This window comes from Pseudophryne corroboree, unplaced genomic scaffold (assembly GCF_028390025.1).
Source record: "Pseudophryne corroboree isolate aPseCor3 unplaced genomic scaffold, aPseCor3.hap2 scaffold_1517, whole genome shotgun sequence".
Taxonomy (NCBI): Eukaryota; Metazoa; Chordata; class Amphibia; order Anura; family Myobatrachidae; genus Pseudophryne; species Pseudophryne corroboree.
Genome location: NW_026968149.1, coordinates 99,677 through 112,391, shown reverse-complemented (window position 1 = coordinate 112,391; position 12,715 = coordinate 99,677).

Below are 12,715 nucleotides of genomic sequence, written 5' to 3'. Positions count from 1 at the left end.
GAAGAAAGGGAGTCTCTTCCCTATGAAGGTGAAGCCTTGTTTGGCGACGGCCTAGTTAATTTGATCTCGGCAGCTCCCGCAGGTAAGTCATCCTTCTTGCCCTATGTTCCCTCTCAACGGATGAAGACGCATCATTATCTGACGCAGTCATTTCGGCCCAATAGATATGCAAGAAGTTAAGATTCCCCTTTCTTTGCAGGTAGAGGAAGGAAAAGAGGGAAGAGGTCTGTAGCCTCTTCAAGATCGCAGGAGCAGAGATCGTCCTCTGCTTCTGCCAAATCCACTGCATGACGCTGGGGCTCTCTTGCAGGAGCCCGCACCAGTGGGGGCACGTCTAAAACTCTTCAGTCAGTTCTAGATTCATTCGGACCTGGACTCGTTGGTTTTACAAATAGTGTCCCAAGGGTACAAACTGGGGTTTCAAGACGTTCCCCCTCACCGATTGTTCAAATCAGCCTTAGTCAGCAGGGAGAAGGTTTTTATTCAAGCCTCTTCGTGGTCCCGAAGCCGGACGGCTCAGTCAGACCAATCTTAAATCTGAAATCCCTTAATTTCTACCTAAAGAAATTCAATTTCAAGATGGAATCTCTCAGGGTAGTGATCTCCAGTCCGGGGGATAAAGGAGATTTCATGGTTTTGGTAGACATAAAGGATGCCTACTTATATGTTCCCATTTAGCCACTGCATCAAGCTACCTGAGGTTTGCAATTCAGGATTGTCATTACCAATTTCAGACGTTGCCGTTTGGTCTGTCCACGGCTCCGAGGATTTTCACCAGGGTGATGGCGGAAATGATGGTCCTCCTTCGCAAGCAAGGAGTCACAATTATCCCGTACTTGGATGATCTCCTGATAAAGGCGAGATCCAGGGACCAGTTGGTGCAAAACATCTACTCTCCCTGACAGTTCTTCAACAACATGGTTGGCTCCTAAACTTGCCAAAATCGCAGTTGGTCCCAATGACGCGGTTGTTGTTTTTGGGAGTGATACTGGACACAGAAGAGGTTTTCTTCTAGTGGAAAGGCTCTGGAGATCCAGAGTCTGGTCAAACAAATTCTGAAACCAGCAAGAGTGTTAATCCATCAATGCATTCAGTTGCTGGGGAAGATGGTCGCGGCCTACGAGGCCATTCAGTTTGGCAGGTTCCATGCCAGAGTGTTCCAGTTGGACCTGTTGGACAAGTGGTCCGGATCCCACCTACACATGCACCGGAGGATAATCCTGTCTTCCAAGACCAGAATCTCACTCCATTGGTGGCTGCACAGTTCTCACCACCTAGAGGGGCGATGGTTCGGGATCCAGGACGGGATCCTAGGGACCACGGATGCAACCCTCCGAGGCTGGAGAGCAGTCACACAGGGGGAAAACATCCAAGGAAGATGGTCAAGTCTTCCTTGGATGTTTTCATCTCCACATAAATGTTCTGGAGTTAAGGGCCATTTAATAACTGCAGACACAGTACGCACTGGGACGGGTGCCCAGCATCCTCTACGGACTAAGAGAAAAGGATTTACCGGTAGGTATTAAAATCCTATTTTCTCTAACGTCCTAGAGGATGCTGGGGACTCCGTAAGGACCATGGGGATAGACGGGCTCCGCAGGAGACATGGGCACTTTAAGAAAGACTTTAGTTCTGGGTGTGCACTGGCTCCTCCCTCTATGCCCCTCCTCCAGACCTCAGTTTGATACTGTACCCAGTGGAGATTGGGTGCTTTTCAGGAGCTCTCCTGAGCTTTCTGACAGAAAGTATTTTGTTAGGTATTTAATTTTCAGGGAGCACTGCTGGCAACAGACTCCCTCATCGAGGGACTGAGGGGAGAGAAGCAGCCCTACTCTCTGAGTTGCAAGGTCCTGCTTCTTAGGCTACTGGACACCACTAGCTCCAGTGGGATTGGTACGCAGGATCTCACCCTCGCCGTCCGTCCCAGAGCCGCGCCGCCGTCCCCCTCGCAGAGCCGGAAGATAGAAGCCGGGTGAGTATGAGAAGAAAAGAAGACTTCAGAGGCGGCAGAAGACTTCATGATCTTCACTGAGGTAACGCACAGCACTGCAGCTGTGCGCCTTTGCTCCCATACACCTCACATACTCCGGTCACTGTAAGGGTGCAGGGCGCAGGGGGGGCGCCCTGGGCAGCAATATAAACCTCTTTCGCAAAAATATAACATATATACAGCTGGGCACTTTATATATGTATAAGCCCCCACCAATTTTAGTTTAAGCGGGACAGAAGCCCGCCTCCGAGGGGGCGGGGCTTCTCCCTCAGCACTCACCAGCGCCATTTTTTCTCCACAGCACCGCTGAGAGGAAGCTCTCCGGACTCTCCCCTGCTTATACCACGTTAGACAAGAGGGTTGAAAAGAGGGGGGGGGGGCACATAATTCGCAAATTACATACAGCAGCACTACTGGGCAAACATTAAGTTACTGTTTTATTCCTGGGTTATATAGCGCTGGGGGGTGTGCTGGCATACTCTCTCTCTGTCTCTCCAAAGGGCCTTGTGGGGAAACTGTCTTCAGAAAAAGCATTCCCTGTGTGTGTAGTGTGTCGGTACACGTGTGTCGACATGTCTGAGGAAGAAGGCTATATTAGAGAGGAGCGGGAGCAAATGAATGTGGTGTCTCCGCCGACAGCTGATTGGATGGATATGTGGAATGTTTTAAATGCTAGTGTAAACTCATTGCACAAAAGATTAGACAAGGCAGAAGCTTTGGGACAGTCGGGGTTTAAACCCATGCCTGATCCTATGTTGCAGGGACTGTCAGGGTCTCATAAGCGCCCACTATCCCAGATTGTTGACACAGATACCGACACGGATTCTGACTCCAGTGTCGATTACGATGATGCAAAGTTACAGCCAAAATTGGCAAAATCCATTCGATTTATGATTATGGCAATAAAAGATGTTTTGCACATCACAGAGGAACCCCCTGTCGCTGACAAGAGGGTACATATGTACAAGGGTAAGAAGCCTGAGGTAACCTTTCCCCCCTCACACGAGCTGAACGAGTTATGTGAAAAAGCTTGGGAATCTCCAGATAAAAGACTGCAGATTTCCAAAAGGATTCTTATGGCGTATCCTTTCCCATCAACGGATAGGTTACGATGGGAATCCTCCCCTAGGGTGGACAAAGCATTAACACGCTTATCCAAGAAGGTAGCCCTCCCGTCCCAGGATACGGCTACCCTCAAAGAGTGTGCTGACCGCAAACAGGAGATTACCCTGAAGTCCATTTATACACATTCAGGTACCTTACTCAGACCGGCAATTGCGTCGGCCTGGGTGTGTAGTGCTGTAGCGGCATGGACAAATACCTTATCTGAGGGGATGGATAGCCTAGACAAGGATACTATTTTATTGACCCTGGGGCATATAAGAGATGCTGTCCTATATATGTGTGTATGCAAACTACAGGTGGTGCTGCAGGGCCCACACCCTTTTACTTGTCTTGTAGAGCAGCTCTGAAGCTGTTACAGTGCCCAGCTGCTGCAAGAAATCAGCTTGAATGCTTCAGGGGCTTGGGCATGGCCAACATGAGCCCCACACCGAAGGAGGGTGGGGGTGTTTAATGCAAACTTGGGGTTATCCAAGCGCCGCAAAAGGCCATGCCCTGCATGCCCCTTTTCTCTTTTCATATACAGATGAGGGTTCCAGCCAACTTTGGCCCACTGCTTGGATGACATCACCGTATGCAAATCCGTCTGCTGCAGACCTTCCCCCAGGAATGCTTGCAATAGTTGTTGCATATGGTTTAATGTCTGAGGGTGCTTCAGTATTAGGCAGCCTTCCGCCCTCCCATGTTCATCTGAAAAGATGTGGTCTCCCTGTAGTTGTTGTCCCCAGACGAGAGTTCCCTTGTGCTTCCTCAGTTAAATCTCCTTAACTTGACGGGGGTGTGCCCGAGCAGCCGCCCTCCCCAGCCCTATCCCAACACATACTTATCTTGCATATGAGATCTCTTGATCATGAAGATAGTTCTCACAGGTTGAGGTTCATCCTGGCCCCGCTCCCCGCTGGAGATCGCTGATGGGGACAGCAGCGGGGCTTCAGCAGAAGGGTGAGTATGTGTGGCCAGAGACCTCCCTTCCCATGTGCAGGCCTGCAGAGTCTGCCGCGCAGGATGGGGCATGTGGCACTCTCCCTCCCAGGGGCTCTTCCAGATGTAGCTCCTCAGCAGTATTTTTCCCGGGCTGCGCGGCGCTCTCCCCGACTGGCATCCGCCCTGGAACACTGCCTTCCTCAACGCAACATCAGCAGGGGGCCCTGGCCTCATCACCATCCCAGGTCTTTCTCATGTATGTATCATGTATGTGTGTGTGATATATGTATGAATCATATATGTTTGTGATATATATATATATATATTCCATAGACAAAAAACCGTACGGTTTCACATGTCCCATTAAGGCTTCTTAGACATGATCGAAATTTCAGAAACCTGTTGTAACTCTTCCACTCAAACTCCAAAAAGCAATGAAATTCCGATCATTAAGGCTGACGCCTTAATGGACGTGTTCCTTGCGCAATACAGATATGGTATGCCATCACAGCCTGTGGGTAAGTGCAGATTCAGCACTCTCACAGAGTGAGATTGCTGTCACTCACACAATGGTGGAGCTGCTAATTCACAGATTTGTGTGCTCATTGGAATACACACATGCAGTCTATGCAACTGAAGGTCTGAGCAGTTTTGTGGTGCTCCCATCCCACACAGTGCCCACAACCATCCCATTCAGTCAACACAACAAAGCCACCTTCTTACAACATCCTTCTAACTCCATACATCCATCTCACTTAGTATACACATTTAGCTCCCTCAAACATCTTGGTTAATTGCTAAACTATAATACCCCATCTACGGTCTATGCATCTACACTTACTTCCCCTATACACCCCCATGCTGCCTGGTCTTCCCCAATCCCTACTGCTGTGTTCTCCCATCTGTGCTAGTCTGTACTAACTTATCTGTACCATCTGTCTTTCCCCACCTGTGCATTGTCTGTACCACCGTTTCCTTCTCTCTGTGCTGCTCAGTGTTTCCTTCTTCAACGTCACTCTGCCTCCTCCAGTACATGGCACACTGTCTTCTCTCCCATCTGCACCAGTTTTCTACCCATCCATGCCAGTGTTTTCAACCCATCTGCACCATTTCCCCCATCTGCACCGCTCTGTCTCCCTTCCCATACTTGCTGCTTAATCTACCCCCTATCCACACCACTCTTACCCTATTCATGTAGCTGACATCCTGAAGGTAAATTTAGTGCATCCTGCGCTCTTGGCAGGGGGATAACCGCCACAGCCCACCCCCCAGTGGTCCGGAAACGCCTCCGTTGTGCAGACCATGCCCTGCCAATGGCATTCTAACGCTGTTTGCACGCCCCTCTCCTTCCCCGCAACCACCTCTGCCTATCAATCAGGCAGGGTGATAGCATCTCACTGGGCTCCTGGGGTACGCACGCGCAGTGCGGCCATTGCACGTGCGCACCTCACAAACTAATTCAGACTGCAATCGCTGCTGCTGCTGCGGTCTGAATTACCCCCTGTGTTTCTCTGTCCCCCCCATTAGTGCTGCTTAGTGTTCGCTCTATCCACACACTTCTGTTCCCCCATCCACACCGCTCTCCTCCCTCCAATCAACAACACTCTTACCTCATCTGAGCAGCTTTATCTTCCGCTCAGACCTTCAGTTGCATAGACTGCATGTGTGTATTCCAATGAGCACACACATCTGTGAATTAGCAGCTCCACCATTGTGTGAGTGACAGCAATCTCACTCTGTGAGAGTGCTGAATCTGCACTTACCCACAGGCTGTGATGGCATACCATATCTGTATTGCGCAAGGAACACGTCCATTAAGGCGTCAGCCTTAATGATCGGAATTTCATTGCTTTTTGGAGTTTGAGTGGAAGAGTTACAACAGGTTTCTGAAATTTCGATCATGTCTAAGAAGCCTTAATGGGACATGTGAAACCGTAAGGTTTTTTGTCTATGGAATTTCATCGCTTTTTTTAAATTTATTTTTTTTATTCAGAAATGTAAAATTTCACTGTAAGAATAAACATTTGATTTTTTAAATGTTTAATGAAAATGTTCGTATAACATCACTGTTCTGTGCAAAATAATTTTATTAACCAAACCAAATTGTTTAAGGTCCGTACACACTTAACGATTTAATGAGCGACGTCGCTCATTTTATAGTTAAGTGTGTATGCAGCCAGCGACAAACGATGCGTGGCCCCGCGGGTCGGCAACAATCTTCGCTGTCGGTAGGGCATGCAGGAAGGATGTGGACTGTCGTCCACGACCTTCATGCAGGGCTGGCGGGGGCGTGACGTCACTGAGCGATATGAGCGGTCATATCGCTCAGTGTGTACAGTCGGCCGCCGGCCGGCCCGGGAGGGGAAACATTAGACGATGTAGCTCACAGAGCGACATCGTTTAATGTGTACGGGCCTTTAGACTTTGGTCAAAATATTTTGCTGCCTTTGCAGCTGATGCAGGGAGGGGGGTAGGCGGCAGCAGCCTGTAACTGAGGCTGGAGGTAGGCGTGAAATGCATTGCTTGTACGTGTGAGTGCGTGGTGTCAGGTGCTGCGCGTGTATATGTGTGTGTGTGTCAGGTGCTGCCTGTGTATGTGTGTGTCAGCTCCTGTGTGTATGTGTGTGTCAGGTGCTGCGTGTATATATGAGTGTGTCTGATGGTGCGTGTGTATGCGTCAGCTGCCGCACGTGTGTGTGTGTGTGTGTGTGTGTGTCAGGTGTTGCGGGTGTATATGTGTGTGAGTATCAGGTGCTCCGCGTGTGTACAAGTGTATGTCTGGTGCTGTGCATGAATACGTATGTCTGTGTCAGGTGATGCGCGTGTACATGAGTGTGCGTCAGGTGCTGCGCGTGTACATGAGTGTGCATTAGGTGCTGCGCGTGTACATGAGTGTGCGTCAGGTGCTGCGCGTGTACATGTGTGTGTGTCAGGTGCTGCGCGTGTACATGTGTGTGCGTCGGGTGCTGCGCGTGTACATGTGTGTGCCTCAGGTGCTGCACGTGTCTATGTGTGTGTGAGTAAGGCACTGCATGTGTATGTGTGTGTCTGATGATGTGCGTGTATATGTATGTGTCAGGTGCTGCGTGTATATGCATGTGTCAGGTGCTGCGTGTATATGCATGTGTCAGGTGCTGCGTGTATATGCATGTGTCAGGTGCTGCGTGTATATGCATGTGTCAGGTGCTGCGTGTATATGCATGTGTCTGGTGCTGCATGTTTATTTTATTGTGTCTGATGGTACGTGTGTGTGTCAGGTGCCGCACGTGTATATGTGTGTGTGTGTCAGGTGTTGCGCGTGTATGTGTGGGTCAGGTGCTGCATGTTTATTTTATTGTGTCTGATGCTACGTGTGTGTGTCAGGTGCCGCACGTGTATGTGTGTGTGTCAGGTGTTGCGCGTGTATGTGTGGGTCAGGTGCTGCATGTTTATTTTATTGTGTCTGATGCTACGTGTGTGTGTGTCAGGTGCCGCACGTGTATGTGTGTGTGTCAGGTGTTGCGCGTGTATGTGTGTGTCAGGTGCCGCGCGTGTATGTGTGTGTCAGGTGCCGTTCCCCTTCTTCCCATCCCAGCTCTCTCTGTAGAATACAGCTCTGCACCCAGAGAGAGGGAAAGACTAGGGGGCTGATCACTGCACTGCTCACTTTTTGGTCATGAGTTCGGCCTCCTGTTTCTTCCAGTGCTGTGTTCCTGCAGCCTAGCCCTCCCTGTTGTGCCAGAGAATCAGCCCTTCCTTCCCCTGACAGAGAGAGAGAGCCCGAGGCAGAGACACTCTTCCCGTAGCTGGCCTACCCCCAGTACTTCAGCACTGGCCATGCGGCAGTCAACAAAGGAGACCAGCAGGGGGTTCTGGCAGCATCAGCTGTGGCCGCAGCTGGATCGGGGAGGCCTGCAGTGTCTGAGGTGGGCAACACTTCCTCCGCCGCTGTCACCTTCCCCTGCCGGAGAGAAAGCCAGAGACATACCCTTCCCGCAGCTGGGATACCCCTAGTACCTCAGCGCTGGACAGGCAGAAGTCTATGGAGGGGACCGGCAGGGGTTTCGGGCCGCAGCAGTAGCAGCGGCCGCAGTCAGATCAGGGAGGCCTGCAGGGTCAGAACTGGGCAGCACTTCCACCAACACTGTCACCTCTGTGCTGGGCATGTACACCAGTCCGTACGGACGGAGGTGTCCACAACAGGCAGCAGTATAATGAGTCAGACAAACTCATTACACGCTGCCCACTGCTGCGCCGCATGCCCTCGATGGAGGAAGCCTAGATGCGGTCCCCAGCGGCAGCGAGGGAGAAGGGTGATCACATCACCCTTCAACCCGGCACCTCACAATCAGCTGGGGATCTGCAGTAGCTTCATCTCTCTCTTCCTCTCCCTCTCTGACAGCACAGCAGCCCATCTGGGTCCCATGTAGCTCTGCCCCCCTGCTCACAGTTCACTCGGCCTCTCCTGATTAAAAAGAAAATAAGAGCCTGACCTGCTGCTCAGATGCGAGGAGGGGACGGGCGGTAGGTCCTCTGTGAGTACACTACACAGTCAAAATTAACTCTGACTCCTCACAACAGTGTGGACTGCAGGCGACGTCAGATGCCAATTTGGGTGTGCTTGCCGCACTACCTGCCCATCAAGCCCAACGTGGCATTTTGTATTAGGAACCCTATAACAGCATTCCGACATCCCTCCCTATGACGCTGCCATCCATACACTGCCGCTCTCATACATCCGTACACCGCCACTCTCATACATCCGCACACTGCCGCTCTCACACAACTGTACACTGTTGCTCTCATACATCCATACACTGCCGCTCTCATACATCCGTACAACCCCGCTCTCATACATCCGTACAACCCCGCTCTCATACATCCGTACAACCCCGCACTCTTACAGCCGCACTCTTACAGCCGTACTCTTACAGCCGTACAATTACAGCCGTACTCTTACTGCCGCACTCTTACAGCAGCACACCGCCGCACGCATACAGCCGCACACCATCGCACTCATACAGCCGCACACCGACGCAGTTATACAGCCGTACATTGCCGCTCTCATACATCCGCACACTGCCGCTCTCATACATCCGCACACTGCCGCTCACATCTATACATACATAGCCTCCATACATCTACACATCCAATCCCCGCGCAAGGGAACACTGAAATCACTATCAGTTTTCCCCGGGGTGTGACCACAGCAAGCCACTACTCCGGCCACCTTCTTGTGACACCAAAATGCATCTTACCTATCATCAGGGTGGTGCTGCTGCTGGGGGCAGGTTGCTGCCTCAGTCTCCTAGTTGGTGCTGCGATTGGAGGGGGTACTGCTTCCCTGTGCTGCCACTGTCTCCCGGATCATCGTGCCGCTGGCTGAATTGCAGCTTGACGCTACTGCTGCCGGGAGTAACAGCTTCCTGACTGTTGTTGCTGGTGGCTGCCTACTGCTCATTGCCGCCGGAACACTGACCGGCTCGGCAGTGATGCTGGCGGAGGAGTAGTGGCGGTGGGGTGGTGCCTGCTCCCTTCCCTCGAGCATGCCGCAGTGTAAAAAAATAAATAATAGAGAGCATACCAGGGTGAGAGTCTGTATGGATCACAGTGATTACACGGGGCACAGCATAAGGACACCTTGCTGTGAGGGGCTCTGCCCACACAGATTGCTGCACCCTCTCTGATGTCAGCCGCTGCCCTCTCGTTCTCTGGGCGGCCAGTTCCAGTGTGAGGTAGGAGAGGAAGAGAACACACAGGTGTTAGGCGCCGTGGTCCGCGATGTCCTCGCGGCCCGGCGCCTAGCAACTAGGGACGCCGAGCGTGCTAGCCGCCGGCTCCCTAGCAACGCTAGGACGCCGGGCGCGCTGAGCCGCCTGGACCCTAGCAACGGGGACGCCACGGACGGACTGCGCTCCCCTTGCAGGGTCAATCAAGTGAACTACACACACACACTTGTCTTCTGGTCGTGCAGCAAGGCAGCTGCACGGCATTGTGCTAATCAGGCTCTGAACTTCTGATTGAAGGACTCCCTGCTAAATACCTTCTCAGTGCTTCACACAGACGCCGGTAATAGCTTCCTGCATGCTGCTTTGGTTTGCTGACGTCTGTTCCAGTTCTGCTGTGTCCGGTCATTCCTGTCCTCAGAGTTCCTGAATCTTAGTGTTGTCATCTCTTCCCAAGGAGTCTTCCGGTCCTCATTTACCCGCAACAGTCGCTAGAGGATCTCGTGTGGTTTTCATGAGTGGCGGCTCTGCCGCGTGCTGCGGCCTAGGCCGCTTTATTTTGTATTCTGTGTTGGTGCATTTGCGGAGGTTTACGCTCCCACACTCCTCTCCGGAACTCGCCAGTGCCGGGTAGAAGAGTGGACAAGTGGGTATTTTGGTTGTCCTTTTCCCTGGCGGTTTTCCGCACATACTCTAGTTTAAAGTTAGTTTTGAGCCCCTGGCTTTGTTGTTTAGTAGAGGGCCCCTTGTTATCACCCTGTCTCGGATTTCTCTTTGTCTCCCATTAAGACCTGAGGGGGCATCGGAGTTGGGCAGACGTAATCCGCCCTTCAAACGCGGCTGCCATGGGCCCAAGCAACCATAGTCTCGCAAGAGATTTCTGACAGCACGGGCGAGACAACGGAGATAGGGCGCCAGGGGCTATTCCCGTTCCCACTCCCTTTCCAAGCATTACGTTCCAGTACTCAGGTCCTTGCTATAAGATATCCCCAGACCAGAGTATTGGAATCATAACAACAGGAGAGCAGCCCTGATATATAACAGAGGTGGAAGTTCTATAGGCAGCAGAGACGGAGACCAGCCAGCCAGTCTCCCAGTGCCCTGATCACTACACGCCGCCAGCACAGCATTACAGGAGGGTCCTATAGTGCTGCCCTGAGCTAACAGGTGTGTGTACCAGTGTGCTGAGCCCTGGTGTCTCTGAGAGGGGTGAGGTCACCGTGCCGCTTTAGTATATGGCTTTTCCTTAGTACTGTAAGTTACAGCCCTGCACTAGTAGTGGCAACTCTGCCCTATGTGAACCTGTGAGGTTATTTTCCTATTTACAGAATAACCGGGGAGAAGGCGGCCATATTGCGGCTCTCAAGAGAAGGCACTCTAGTACACCCCCTGCTGGCGGCCACTGCGCAGGCGCAACAAAATGAAATGCCCGATCTCTATAATGGGGCATATTTCTCTTAATTAAAAAAAACCTGTAACTTTCTGAAAAACCACAACCCCAAAAGGAACTTCACAGGGACATGCTCTATCTAATAAAACAAACCCCAAGTCATATATATATATATATATATATATATATAATAAGATTTTACTCACCGGTAAATCTATTTCTCGTAGTCCGTAGTGGATGCTGGGACTCCGTAAGGACCATGGGGAATAGCGGCTCCGCAGGAGACTTGGCACAACTAAAGAGAGCTTTAGGACTACCTGGTGTGCACTGGCTCCTCCCCCTATGACCCTCCTCCAGACCTCAGTTAGGATACTGTGCCCGGAAGAGCTGACAAAAAGGAAGGATTTTGAATCCCGGGTAAGACTCATACCAGCCACACCAATCACACCGTACAACTCGTGATATTATACCCAGTTAACAGTATGACAACAACGGAGCCTCTGCACAGATGGCTCTCAACAATAACCCTTTTGTTAACAATAACTATGTACAAGTACTTGGGATGGGCGCCCAGCATCCACTACGGACTACGAGAAATAGATTTACCGGTGAGTAAAATCTTATTTTCTCTGACGTCCTAAGTGGATGCTGGGACTCCGTAAGGACCATGGGGATTATATCAAAGCTCCCAAACGGGAGGGAGAGTGCGGATGACTCTGCAGCACCGAATGAGCGAACTCCAGGTCCTCCTCAGCCAGGGTGTCAAACTTGTAAAATCTTGCAAATGTGTTTGACCCCGACCAAGTAGCAGCTCGGCAAAGTTGTAAAGCAGAGACCCCTCGGGCAGCCGCCCAAGAAGAGCCCACCTTCCTCGTGGAATGGGCTTTTACTGATCTAGAATGCGGCAGTCCCGCCGCAGAATGTGCAAGCTGAATTGTGCTACATATCCAGCGAGCAATAGTCTGCTTTGAAGCAGGAGCACCCATCTTGTTTGGTGCGTAGAGGATAAACAGCGAGTCAGTTTTCCTGACTCCAGCCATTCTGGAAACATAAATTTTCAGGGCCCTGACTACATCCAGCAACTTGGAATCCTCCAAGTTCCGAGTAGCCGCAGGCACCACAATAGGTTGGTTCAAATGAAACGCTGAAACCACCTTAGGCAGAAATTGGGGATGAGTCCTCAATTCCGCCCTATCCATATGGAAAATCACATAAGGGCTTTTACATGACAAAGCCGCCAACTCTGACACACGCCTGGCCGAAGCCAGGGCCAATAGCATGACCACTTTCGACGTGAGATATTTTAACTCCACGGTTTTAAGTGGCTCAAACCAATGTGATTTAAGGAAATCCAACACCACGTTGAGATCCCAAGGTGCCACTGGAGGCACAAAAGGAGGCTGAATATGCAGCACTCCTTTAACAAAAGTCTGAACTTCCGGCAGGGAAGCCAGTTCTTTTTGGAAGAAAATCGACAGAGCCGAAATCTGGACCTTAATGGACCCCAATTTGAGGCCCATATTCACCCCTGACTGTAGGAAGTGCAGGAATCGACCCAGTTGAAATTCCTCCGTTGGGGCCTTC